The 12,784-nt window shown below is 45.1% G+C and overlaps 1 long non-coding RNA gene across 1 annotated transcript in view; it reads left to right on the top strand.

The window, feature by feature from the left end:
- The first annotated feature begins 7,892 nt into the window (after positions 1-7,892).
- The window catches only part of LOC133539070 (uncharacterized), a 244,299-nt gene continuing 239,407 nt past the window's right edge, over positions 7,893-12,784 (top strand). The window contains exon 1 of the long non-coding RNA XR_009803164.1: positions 7,893-8,037. This is a non-coding gene — a long non-coding RNA (uncharacterized LOC133539070). The remainder of the gene's footprint in view (positions 8,038-12,784) is intronic.

Raw genomic sequence — 12,784 nt, 5'->3', positions numbered from 1 at the left:
GGTGAGATTGTGGACACCAACCTGAGTGTCCAGGCACTACAGCACCGACACGCAGAAGGTATCCGTCTTTCCGGTTCCAGACTGGGACCTGAAGGTAACACAGAACTGCTATAGATGGATCTATTGATGGTTCTGAATGGGAGAGGACGGGTTCTTACTGGGCGATGACATCTCTGCCTTTGATGAGCTGCTTGATGGCTCTCTGTTGAATAGCCGACGGCTTCTCAAAACCTAAAAGACAACTCCAATGAATACTAATACTACCACGCTGTTTCGGATGTGCTGACACTTGTTTACACACATACAGCTACATATTATACATCACATAGTTCCATGTTCTCATCATATGCCCGAAAAGGAGCAAGAAGAAGCAGATCTTATTCAATCCCACCCCTTTTCTACTTCATAGCAATTACTAACACGTTTGTTCACTTCCTGTTTTCAGTTTGTAACACCATCTATGAATTAATAAAACAGTTCTCATAAATAAGTAGTTGATGTTAGGGCTGGGTGATATATGGAATAAATGATAAATAAATGATAAATGTGTTGTACTTGTATAGCGCTTTTCTACCTTCAAGGTACTCAAAGCGCTTTGACACTACTTCCACATTTACCCATTCACAAACTGATGGAGGGAGCTAGCATGCAAGGTGCCAACCAGCACCCATCAGGAGCAAGGGTGAAGTGTCTTGCTCAGGACACAACGGACGTGACGAGGTTGGTGCTAGGTGGGATTTGAACCAGGGACCCTCGGGTTGCACACGGCCACTCTCCCACTGCGCCACGCCGTCCCTAAATAACTGGATATATCGCCGGTTTGTCTCTGTGTGATGTAGAACAGTGGTTCTCAACCTTTTTTCAGTGATGTAACCCCTGTCAACATTTTTTAAATTCAAGTACCCCCTTTAGTGTTCTCGTGAGACGTGTAAAAACGCCAACTCAACACCAAGCCAAACCGGAGTCAATGAAGAGAACGTCGTTGTAAGCTTGACCATTTACTTTTGACAATTCCTTCATAAACAAGATGGTGAAAAACTGAAAAGAACAAGAGACACAACACACAACACACTTATTGCCTCTGTACATATTCGTTTACAATGACACATAAAAATGTAACGGTAATGTCGGAAAATGTCCAGCAGAGGGAGACTCCCGTCTGCCTAAATGACTTGAACACATTGTATCTAGTTCGACAATTATATTAAACATATCGGCACTTTTTTAACGTGTCTGATATGTTGTTAACTTATTAAAGACGACTTACAGCATTGCTTCTTCGCCGCTTTGTGTAGGATAGCAACAGAAAGTACTACAGAAGACCACAAAATGTATCTCTAGCTTTCGAACAAATACCGGAAGTCAACCAACAGGAAGTAATTTAGCGGAAGTGACATCATCTAACTGCTGTTTACCGATTATAAAGTACAATAAATATAAACAACTTTAACTCCAAATTAAAGCATTGCAGTTACTAATACAAAATATTATCAAGTAATACAAAAATATTATCATGTAATTACGTAAATAATATTAACAGTTGACTTCAGGACAACACACCCCCTAATCACAGCAAAGCATTTTTGGTTGAAAAAAAGAGATGAAGTAAAATATAGCATTGTGTCATCCGTTTCTAAATTATTAAATTGTATAACAGTGCAAAATATTCCTCATTTGTGGTGGTCTTTTTTAAACTATTTGGAAAAAAAGATATACATCTTTAACATTAATATTTATGGAACATGTCCACAAAAAATCTAGCTGTCAACACTGAATATTGCATTGTTGCATTTCTTTTCACAGTTTACGAACTTACAATCATATTTTGTTGAGGTCAATCAATCAATCAATCAATGTTTACTTATATAGCCCTAAATCACTAGTGTCTCAAAGGGCTGCACAAACCACAACACAAACCACTACGACATCCTCGGTAGGCCCACATAAGGGCAAGGAAAACTCACACCCAGTGGGACGTCGGTGACAATGATGACTATGAGAACCTTGGAGAGGACGAAAGCAATGGATGTCGAGTGGGTCTAACATGATACTGTGAAAGTTCAATCCATAATGGATCCAACACAGTCGCGAGAGTCCAGTCCAAAGCGGATCCAACACAGCAGCGAGAGTCCCGTTCACAGCGGAGCCAGCAGGAAACCATCCCAAGCGGAGGCGGATCAGCAGCGCAGAGATGTCCCCAGCCGATACACAGGCAAGCAGTACATGGCCACCGGATCGGACCGGACTCCCTCCACAAAGGAGAGTGGGACATAGGAGCAAAAGAAAAGAAACGGCAGATCAACTGGTCTAAAAAGGGAGTCTATTTAAAGGCTAGAGTATACAAATGAGTTTTAAGGTGAGACTTAAATGCTTCTACTGAGGTGGCATCTCGAACTTTTACCGGGAGGGCATTCCAGAGTACTGGAGCCCGAAATTAAAAAGCTCTACAGCCCGCAGACTTTTTTTGGGCTTTGGGAATCACTATATGAGGTATTTAGAAAGGATTTTTGAATTGTTGCTATTTTTAGAATATTTTCCAAAAATCTCACGTACCCCTTGGCATACCTTCAAGTACCCCCATTTGAGAACCACATATGTAGAAAATGGCTGAGTATACCTTCTCACGCAGTTGCTTATACCTGCGGACTTTTCTCACTCTTTCTTGTGTCGGCTTCTCATAGAGACATAAAACAAGTGCATCTTCTTATATATGTCACATATTGTCGCGCGTGCAACGTCATACTCCTCCCCGACCAGAGAGGTAACAGCATGGGTAACGTTAGCAGTGGCAGGCGGTGCAAGCTGAGCGGTGCGAGTGGTAATATGAGAGAGAAGGTGCTCATCTGGTAACAAATGGAGGAAGAATTAATTCCTGAGAAAAACAGCCGGTTTGTCATTCTCATCCCATTGGGTTGAGTTTTTCCTTGCCCTGATGTGGAATCTGAGCCGAGGATGTGGTTGTGGTTTGTGCAGCCCTTTTTAGACACTTGTGATTTAGGGCTATATGAGTAAACATTGATTGATTGAATGATTGGTTAGGAATATGAAGTCATTTTTTAGATAGATAGATAGATAGTACTTTATTTATTCCTTCAGGAAAAGTAACATTTTCAGCACAATCCCTGTCAAGATCAGACAAACATTACAGGTCTTGGACATATTTTGTTTTATTCGTTTTTAATATATATCTTGCCACTTTATGTTGGGGTATTTTATAGAACCTCTCCAGTTCATTGTTGTGTGTGGACACGGATAAGAGGGGACATTGTTGTGTGTGGACACGGATAACACGGATAAGAGGGGACATTGTTGTGTGTGGACACGGATAAGAGGGGACATTGTTGTGTGTGGACACGGATAACACGGATAAGAGGGGACATTGTTGTGTGTGGACACGGATAAGAGGGGACATTGTTGTGTGTGGACACGGATAAGAGGGGACATTGTTTTGTGTGGACACGGATAAGAGGGGACATTGTTGTGTGTGGACACGGATAACACGGATAAGAGGGGACATTGTTGTGTGTGGACACGGATAAGAGGGGACATTGTTGTGTGTGGACACGGATAACACGGATAAGAGGGGACATTGTTGTGTGGACACGGATAAGAGGGGACATTGTTGTGTGTGGACACGGATAACACGGATAAGAGGGGACATTGTTGTGTGTGGACACAGATAACACAAATAAGAGGGGACATTGTTGTGTGTGGACACAGATAAGAGGGGCCATTGTTGTGTGTGGACACGGATAAGAGGGGACATTGTTGTGTGTGGACACAGATAACACGGATAAGAGGGGACATTGTTGTGTGTGGACACAGATAACACGGATAAGAGGGGACATTGTTGTGTGTGGACACGGATAACACGGATAAGAGGGGACATTGTTGTGTGTGGACACGGATAAGAGGGGACATTGTTGTGTGTGGACACAGATAACACGGATAAGAGGGGATATTGTTGTGTGTGGACACGGATAAGAGGGGACATTGTTGTGTGTGGACACAGATAACACGGATAAGAGGGGATATTGTTGTGTGTGGACACGGATAAGAGGGGACATTGTCGTGTGTGGACACGGATAACGCGGATAAGAGGGGACATTGTTGTGTGTGGACAGGATAAGAGCGGACATTGTTGTGTGTGGACACGGATAAGAGGGGACATTGTTGTGTGTGTACACAGATAACACAAATAAGAGGGGACATTGTTGTGTGTGGACACAGATAAGAGGGGACATTGTTGTGTGTGGACACGGATAAGAGGGGACATTGTTGTGTGTGGACACGGATAAGAGCGGACATTGTTCTGTGTGGACCCGGATAAGAGGGGACATTGTTGTGTGTGTACACAGATAACACAAATAAGAGGGGACATTGTTGTGTGTGGACACGGATAAAAGGGGACATTGTTGTGTGTGGACACGGATAAGAGGGGACATTGTTGTGTGTGGACACGGATAAGAGCGGACATTGTTGTGTGTGGACCCGGATAAGAGGGGACATTGTTGTGTGTGTACACAGATAACACAAATAAGAGGGGACATTGTTGTGTGTGGACACAGATAAGAGGGGACATTGTTGTGTGTGTACACAGATAACACAAATAAGAGGGGACATTGTTGTGTGTGGACACAGATAAGAGGGGACATTGTTGTGTGTGTACACGGATAAGAGGGGACATTGTTGTGTGTGGACACGGATAAGAGCGGACATTGTTGTGTGTGGACACGGATAAGAGCGGACATTGTTGTGTGTGGACCCGGATAAGAGGGGACATTGTTGTGTGTGGACCCGGATAAGAGGGGACATTGTTGTGTGTGTACACAGATAACACAAATAAGAGGGGACATTGTTGTGTGTGGACACGGATAAGAGCGGACATTGTTGTGTGTGGACCCGGATAAGAGGGGACATTGTTGTGTGTGTACACAGATAACACAAATAAGAGGGGACATTGTTGTGTGTGGACACGGATAAGAGCGGACATTGTTGTGTGTGGACACAGATAACACGGATAAGAGGGGACATTGTTGTGTGTGTACACAGATAACACAAATAAGAGGGGACATTGTTGTGTGTGGACACAGATAAGAGGGGACATTGTTGTGTGTGGACACGGATAAGAGGGGACATTGTTGTGTGTGGACACGGATAAGGGACGGCGTGGCGCAGTGGTAGAGTGGCCGTGCGCAACCCGAGTGTCACTGGTTCAAATCCCACCTAGAACCAACCTCGTCACGTCCGTTGTGTCCTGAGCAAGACACTTCACCCTTGCTCCTGATGGGTGCTGGTTGGCGCCTTGCATGGCAGCTCCCTCCATCAGTGTGTGAATGTGTGTGTGAATGGGTAAATGTGGAAGTAGTGTCAAAGCGCTTTGAGTACCTTGAAGGTAGAAAAGCGCTATACAAGTACAACCCATTTATTTATAAGAGCGGACATTGTTGTGTGTGGACACAGATAACACGGATAAGAGGGGACATTGTTGTGTGTGGACACAGATAAGAGGGGACATTGTTGTGTGTGGACACAGATAAGAGGGGACATTGTTGTGTGTGGACACAGATAACACGGATAAGAGGGGACATTGTTGTGTGTGGACACAGATAAGAGGGGACATTGTTGTGTGTGGACACGGATAACACGGATAAGAGGGGACATTGTTGTGTGTGGACACAGATAACACGGATAAGAGGGGACATTGTTGTGTGTGGACACAGATAACACGGATAAGAGGGGACATTGTTCTGTGTGGACACAGATAACACGGATAAGAGGGGACATTGTTCTGTGTGGACACGGATAAGAGGGGACATTGTTGTGTGTGGACACGGATAAGAGGGGACATTGTTGTGTGTGGACACAGATAAGAGGGGACATTGTTGTGTGTGGACACGGATAAGAGGGGACATTGTTGTGTGTGGACACAGATAAGAGGGGACATTGTTGTGTGTGGACACAGATAACACGGATAAGAGGGGACATTGTTGTGTGTGGACACAGATAAGAGGGGACATTGTTGTGTGTGGACACGGATAACACGGATAAGAGGGGACATTGTTGTGTGTGGACACAGATAACACGGATAAGAGGGGACATTGTTCTGTGTGGACACGGATAAGAGGGGACATTGTTGTGTGTGGACACGGATAAGAGGGGACATTGTTGTGTGTGGACACAGATAACACGGATAAGAGGGGACATTGTGTGTGGACACGGATAAGAGGGGACATTGTTGTGTGTGGACACGGATAAGAGGGGACATTGTTGTGTGTGGACACAGATAACACGGATAAGAGGGGACATTGTTGTGTGTGGACACAGATAACACGGATAAGAGGGGACATTGTTGTGTGTGGACACGGATAAGAGGGGACATTGTTGTGTGTGGACACGGATAAGAGGGGACATTGTTGTGTGTGGACACGGATAACACGGATAAGAGGGGACATTGTTGTGTGTGGACACAGATAAGAGGGGACATTGTTGTGTGTGGACACAGATAACACGGATAAGAGGGGACATTGTTGTGTGTGGACACAGATAAGAGGGGACATTGTTGTGTGTGGACACGGATAACACGGATAAGAGGGGACATTGTTGTGTGTGGACACAGATAACACGGATAAGAGGGGACATTGTTCTGTGTGGACACGGATAAGAGGGGACATTGTTGTGTGTGGACACGGATAAGAGGGGACATTGTTGTGTGTGGACACAGATAACACGGATAAGAGGGGACATTGTGTGTGGACACGGATAAGAGGGGACATTGTTGTGTGTGGACACGGATAAGAGGGGACATTGTTGTGTGTGGACACAGATAACACGGATAAGAGGGGACATTGTTGTGTGTGGACACAGATAACACGGATAAGAGGGGACATTGTTGTGTGTGGACACGGATAAGAGGGGACATTGTTGTGTGTGGACACGGATAAGAGGGGACATTGTTGTGTGTGGACACGGATAACACGGATAAGGTTAGCTGGGATTTATCCTGGATAACATTAGCCGGCTTAGTGTAAACGGGGCCTTAATGTTTTTTCCCGTTTCTGTTTGCTAGGGATTTGCATTATTCATCTTGGATTAGTTTCTTTTCTTTTTCTCCTATGTCCCATTCTCCCTTGTGGAGGGGGTCCGGTCCGATCCGGTGGCCATGTACTGCTTGCCTGTGTATCGGCTGGGGACATCTCCGCGCTGCTGATCCGCCTCCGCTTGGGATGGTTTCCTGCTGGCTCCGCTATGAACGGGACTCTCGCTGCTGTGTTGGATCCGCTTTGGACTGGACTCTCGCGACTGTGTTGGATCCATTATGGATTGAACTTTCACAGTATCATGTTAGACCCGCTTGACATCCATTGCTTTCCTCCTCTCCAAGGTTCTCATAGTCATCATTGTCACCGACGTCCCACTGGGTGTGAGTTTTCCTTGCCCTTATGTGGGCCTACCGAGGATGTCGTAGTGGTTTGTGCAGCCCTTTGAGACACTAGTGATTTAGGGCTATATAAGTAAACACTGATTGATATTGCCTGGCAACTAGTGAAACCATTTTGTATGTCCACTTTATATAAAAATACGGAAAATGTTGTATATGTTTATGTTCATATTGTCGCCGTTCGGAAAAATGCTTGTTTAGCATGTAGAAATGTTGTATCATGTTATCGTTTTCAAATAGTTTGAGTGTTGTCAGAAACACACCGGGAACATTTGTAATATGATGACATCCAAAGAAAACATCAACATTCACGTTTTTTTATCCTTTAAAACGTACTAATTACACTAATTACACTGTCCACGAAACCCATCCATCCATTGTCTACCGCTTATTCCCTTCTGGGGTCGCGGGGGGCGCTGGCGCCTATCTCAGCTACAATCGGGCGGAAGGCGGGGTACACCCCGGACAAGTCGCTACCTCATCGCAGGGCCAACACAGATAGACAGACAACATTCACACACTAGGGCCAATTTAGTGTTGCCTATCAACCTATCCCCAGGTGCATGTCTTTGGAAGTGGGAGGGGCCTATCCCCAGGTGCATGTCTTTGGAGGTGGGAGGGGCCTATCCCCAGGTGCATGTCTTTGGAGGTGGGAGGGGCCTATCCCCAGGTGCATGTCTTTGGAGGTGGGAGGGGCCTATCCCCAGGTGCATGTCTTTGGAAGTGGGAGGAAGCCGGAGTACCCGGAGGGAACCCACGCATTCACGGGGAGAACATGCAAATTCCACACAGAAAGATCCCGAGCCTGGATTTGAACCCAGGACTGCAGGACCTTCGTATTGTGAGGCAGACGCACTAACCCCTCTGCCACCGTGAAGCCCGTCCACGAAATAATGCAAATAAAAAGGAAATTATAGAGGAAGAAAATAATATTCCTAATTAGCTAATGACATCAGTCAAGGCGTTGTTATGACATTCAACAATAAGTTTGTATTTTAAAGTTATATTTTAATTATAATATATTAGTGCCGTTCAACACAAAATGTTGACATGTAGAAGAGTCCTGACTGGTCATGTGACAGTTGAGGAGTAGTGACATACATTGACCACTTGGTGGCAGCAGCCGCAGCATAATACAGCCTTCATATTTCTGTCTCCATTATCCCAAATATCATACATAACACTATTCTGTATTTCTTGAAATTTTTTACATTTATGGAAACAAATGACAAATTCCTCAGTGATTCATATAAATACATATAATCTAACGTGTATTGTTTTGTAGGAAACATGTTTTATATTATAATATAATGTTAACTGATCTCCATCAGCAGCCTTTAAAGTCTCATCCGTCATGCAGGAACATTTGATAACCACCTGTTTCTGGACGGCTTCGTTTGCAGGAGGCTATATGGAATTCTCCATATCCAACCAATTCTTGCAATTCCTCGAATAGCCTGTACAACCTAATCCTCTCATATATCTGGATAATAAAGAGTGGAATAATCGTGAGCTACTTAAAGGGGATAACTAAGTGGGAAGTCTCCAGCACAGAATTGGTAAACATACTGATATATATATATATATATATATATATATATATATATGTTGATTGGATTATCTAGAGCAGGGGTAGGGAACCTATGGCTCTAGAGCCAGTTGTGGCTCTTTTGATGACTGCACCTGGCTCTCATCATAAACCTTAGCTGACATTGCTTAACACGGTGAGTAATGAATAATTCCGCTGGTAATCACGATGTTAAAAATAATGTTCAAAATATAAAACATTCTCATCCGTTTTCTACCGCACCTGTTCAAGCAATAACAATGTTATTAAAAAAAGAATTACAGACTTATCATACTCTAAAAATGTTGGTTTTACTTAAGAAATGCACGCATTTAGTTGTATTATTACTTCGGTACTCTTGTCTTGTTCTGCATATTGTACAGTATTTTGTATTTCTATAGTGTTTTTTTTATTGTACAGGATTGCTTGTTATTTTTATTAGATAGTAGTCTGTTTATTTCAATTGTTAGTTTTTCCCTTAATACCTCTTGTGTTATTTATTTTACCTCATATTTGTTCCCACAACCGCACCTTAAGTTGGAGTCTTCAATCTTCCATCCATCCATCCATCCATCCATCCATCCATCATCTTCCGCTTATCCGAGGTCGGGTCGCGGGGGCAACAGCCTAAGCAGGGAAACCCAGACTTCCCTCTCCCCAGCCACTTCGTCTAGCTCTTCCCGGGGGATCCCGAGGCGTTCCCAGGCCAGCCGGGAGACATAGTCTTCCCAACGTGTCCTGGGTCTTCCCCGTGGCCTCCTACCGGTTGGACGTGCCCTAAACACCTCCCTAGGGAGGCATTCGTGTGGCATCCTGACCAGATGCCCGAACCACCTAATCTGGCTCCTCCCCATGTGAAGGAGCGGCGGCTTTACGTTGAGTTCCTCCCGGATGGCAGAGCTTCTCACCCTATCTCTAAGGGAGAGCCCCGCCACCCGGCGGAGGAAACTCATTTCGGCCGCTTGTACCCGTGATCTTATCCTTTCGGTCATGACCCAAAGCTCATGACCATAGGTGAGGATGGGAACGTAGATCGACCGGTAAATTGAGAGCTTTGCCTTCCGGCTCAGCTCCTTCTTCACCACAACGGATCGGTACAATGTCCGCATTACTGAAGACGCCGCACCGATCTGCCTGTCGATCTCACGATCCACTCTTCCCTCACTCGTGAACAAGACTCCTAGGTACTTGAACTCCTCCACTTGGGGCAGGGTCTCCTCCCCAACCTGGAGATGGCACTCCACCCTTTTCCGGGCGAGAACCATGGACTCGGACTTGGAGGTGCTGATTCTCATTCCGGTCGCTTCACACTCAGCTGCGAACCGATCCAGCGAGAGATGAAGATCCCGGTCAGATGAAGTCATCAGGACCACATCATCTGCAAAAAGCAGAGACCTAATCCTGTGGCTACCAAACCGGAACCCCTCAACGCCTTGACTGCGCCTAGAAATTCTGTCCATAAAAGTTATGAACAGAATCGGTGACAAAGGACAGCCTTGGCGGAGTCCAACCCTCACTGGAAATGTGTTCGACTTACTGCCGGCAATGCGGACCAAGCTCTGACACTGATCATACAGGGAGCGGACCGCCACAATAAGACAGTCCGATACCCCATACTCACTGAGCACTCCCCACAGGACTTCCCGAGGGACACGGTCCAATGCCTTCTCCAAGTCTTCAATCTTGTTGTATGCAAATATAGTGACAATAAAGTCTATTCTATTCTTTTGTATTCTATTCTATTCTATTCAGTGTTAAAAAAATATGATATGGCTCTCACGGAAATGCATTTTAAAATATTTGGCTTTCAGGGCTCTCTCAGCCAAAAAGGCTCCCGACCCCTGATCTAGAGAATAGTGCTCGATACAGTGGTAGAGCGCAATATGTATGTGTGTGAAAAATTACAAGACTACTTCATCTCTACAGAACTGTTTCATGAGGGGCTCCCTCAATCATCAGGAGATTTTAATGGAAGCATTCATATAAACCATTGTATGTGAATGCTTCCATTAAAATCTTCTGATGATTGAGGGAACCCCTCATGAAACTGTAGAGATGAAGTAGTCTTGTGATTTTTACCACACATACATATATGTATATATATATATATGTGTACATTTATGTGTGGTAAAAATCACAAGACTACTTCATCTCTACAGAACTGTTTCATGAGGGGTTCCCTCAATCATCAGATTGAGGGAACCCCTCATGAAACAGTTCTGTAGAGATGAAATAGTCTTGTGATTTTTACCACACATACATATTGCGCTCTACCACGGTATCGAGCACTATTCTCTGGATAATCCAATTAAGACATATATATGGACTCTCTGGTGACAGTGGCAGAGAAGAGGAGTGTGGAAAAACTAGTGAGCATCCTGGATGATGGCAGTCACCTCTGCATAGAGTTATGAGGAGCCCGTTGAGTGCTAGACTGCTTTATCCCAAGATATGAAAGTAGGCTTCATATTACAGAAAGTTTTAATTGTGATGAGACCATATTTTTCTGGAAAATATGCCAAAGCAGACTTTTTTCACAGCAGAGGATAAGGAACTGGTCTCTATTTCATCACACACGGGGCGGTTTAGCTCGTTTGGTAGAGTGGCCGTGCCAGCAACTTAAAGGTTGCCGGTTTGATTCCCGCTTCAGCCATCCTAGTCACTGCCGTTGTGTCCTTGGGCAAGACACTTTACCCACCTGCTCCCAGTGCCACCCTCACTGGTTTGAATGTAACTTAGATATTGGGTTTTACTATGTAAAGCGCTTTGAGTCACTAGAGAAAAAGCGCTATATAAATATAATTGACTTCACTTCACTTCACACACCGCCCTCTCCGTTCTCCCCCACTGTCTGCTTCTTTCTCTTCAACTCCTCCTTTACTGATGTTAGTGACTTTATTTCTCAAACTGTTTATTATTATTGCAATTTGGTTGCTTAAGGATTTTGTTACTCGCTCGATTCAACACAATTGTCGATTTTAACCGATTCCGGCCATTTGGTGTAATGCTTATAATGAGATGTTTTCAAAACCATTTACAGGTCCAAAAAGCTCCTTCTGTTTGCATGGAGATGGCTTAAAACTTTTTTTAATGCTTATTATTATACGTAAAAAATTAAAAATTCAATGGATTTTCGAAAATGATGAATCAATCTCCGGGTTGGGGAGGAGACCCTGCCCCAAGTGGAGGGGTTCAAGTACCTGGGAGTCTTGTTCACGAGTGAGGGAAGAGTGGATCGTGAGATGGACAGGCGGATCGGTGCGGCGTCTTCAGTAATGCGGACGTTGTACCGATCCGTTGTGGTGAAGAAGGAGCTGAGCCGGAAGGCAAAGCTCTCAATTTACCGGTCGATCTACGTTCCCATCCTCACCTATGGTCATGAGCTTTGGGTTACGACCGTAAGGATAAGATCACGGGTACAAGCGGCCCGAATGAGTTTCCTCCGCCGTGTGGCGGGTCTCTCCCTTAGAGATAGGGTGAGAAGCTCTGTCATCCGGGAGGAACTCAGAGTAAAGCCGCTGCTCCTCCACATGGAGAGGAGCCAGATGAGGTGGTTCGGGCATCTGGTCAGGATGCCACCCAAACGCCTCCCTAGGGAGGTGTTTAGGGCACGTCCAACCGGTAGGAGGCCACGGGGAAGACCCAGGACACGTTGGGAAGACTATGTCTCCCGGCTAGCCTGGGAACGCCTCGGGATCCCCCGGGAAGAGCTGGACGAAGTGGCTGGGGAGAGGGAAGTCTGGGTTTCCCTGCTTAAGCTGTTGCCCCCGCGACCC

Source organism: Nerophis ophidion, linkage group LG20, assembly GCF_033978795.1.
Source record: "Nerophis ophidion isolate RoL-2023_Sa linkage group LG20, RoL_Noph_v1.0, whole genome shotgun sequence".
In the NCBI taxonomy this organism is placed as follows: Eukaryota; Metazoa; Chordata; class Actinopteri; order Syngnathiformes; family Syngnathidae; genus Nerophis; species Nerophis ophidion.
Note: the sequence above shows the minus strand (reverse complement) of the source record. Positions and strands in the feature narration are given on the sequence as shown.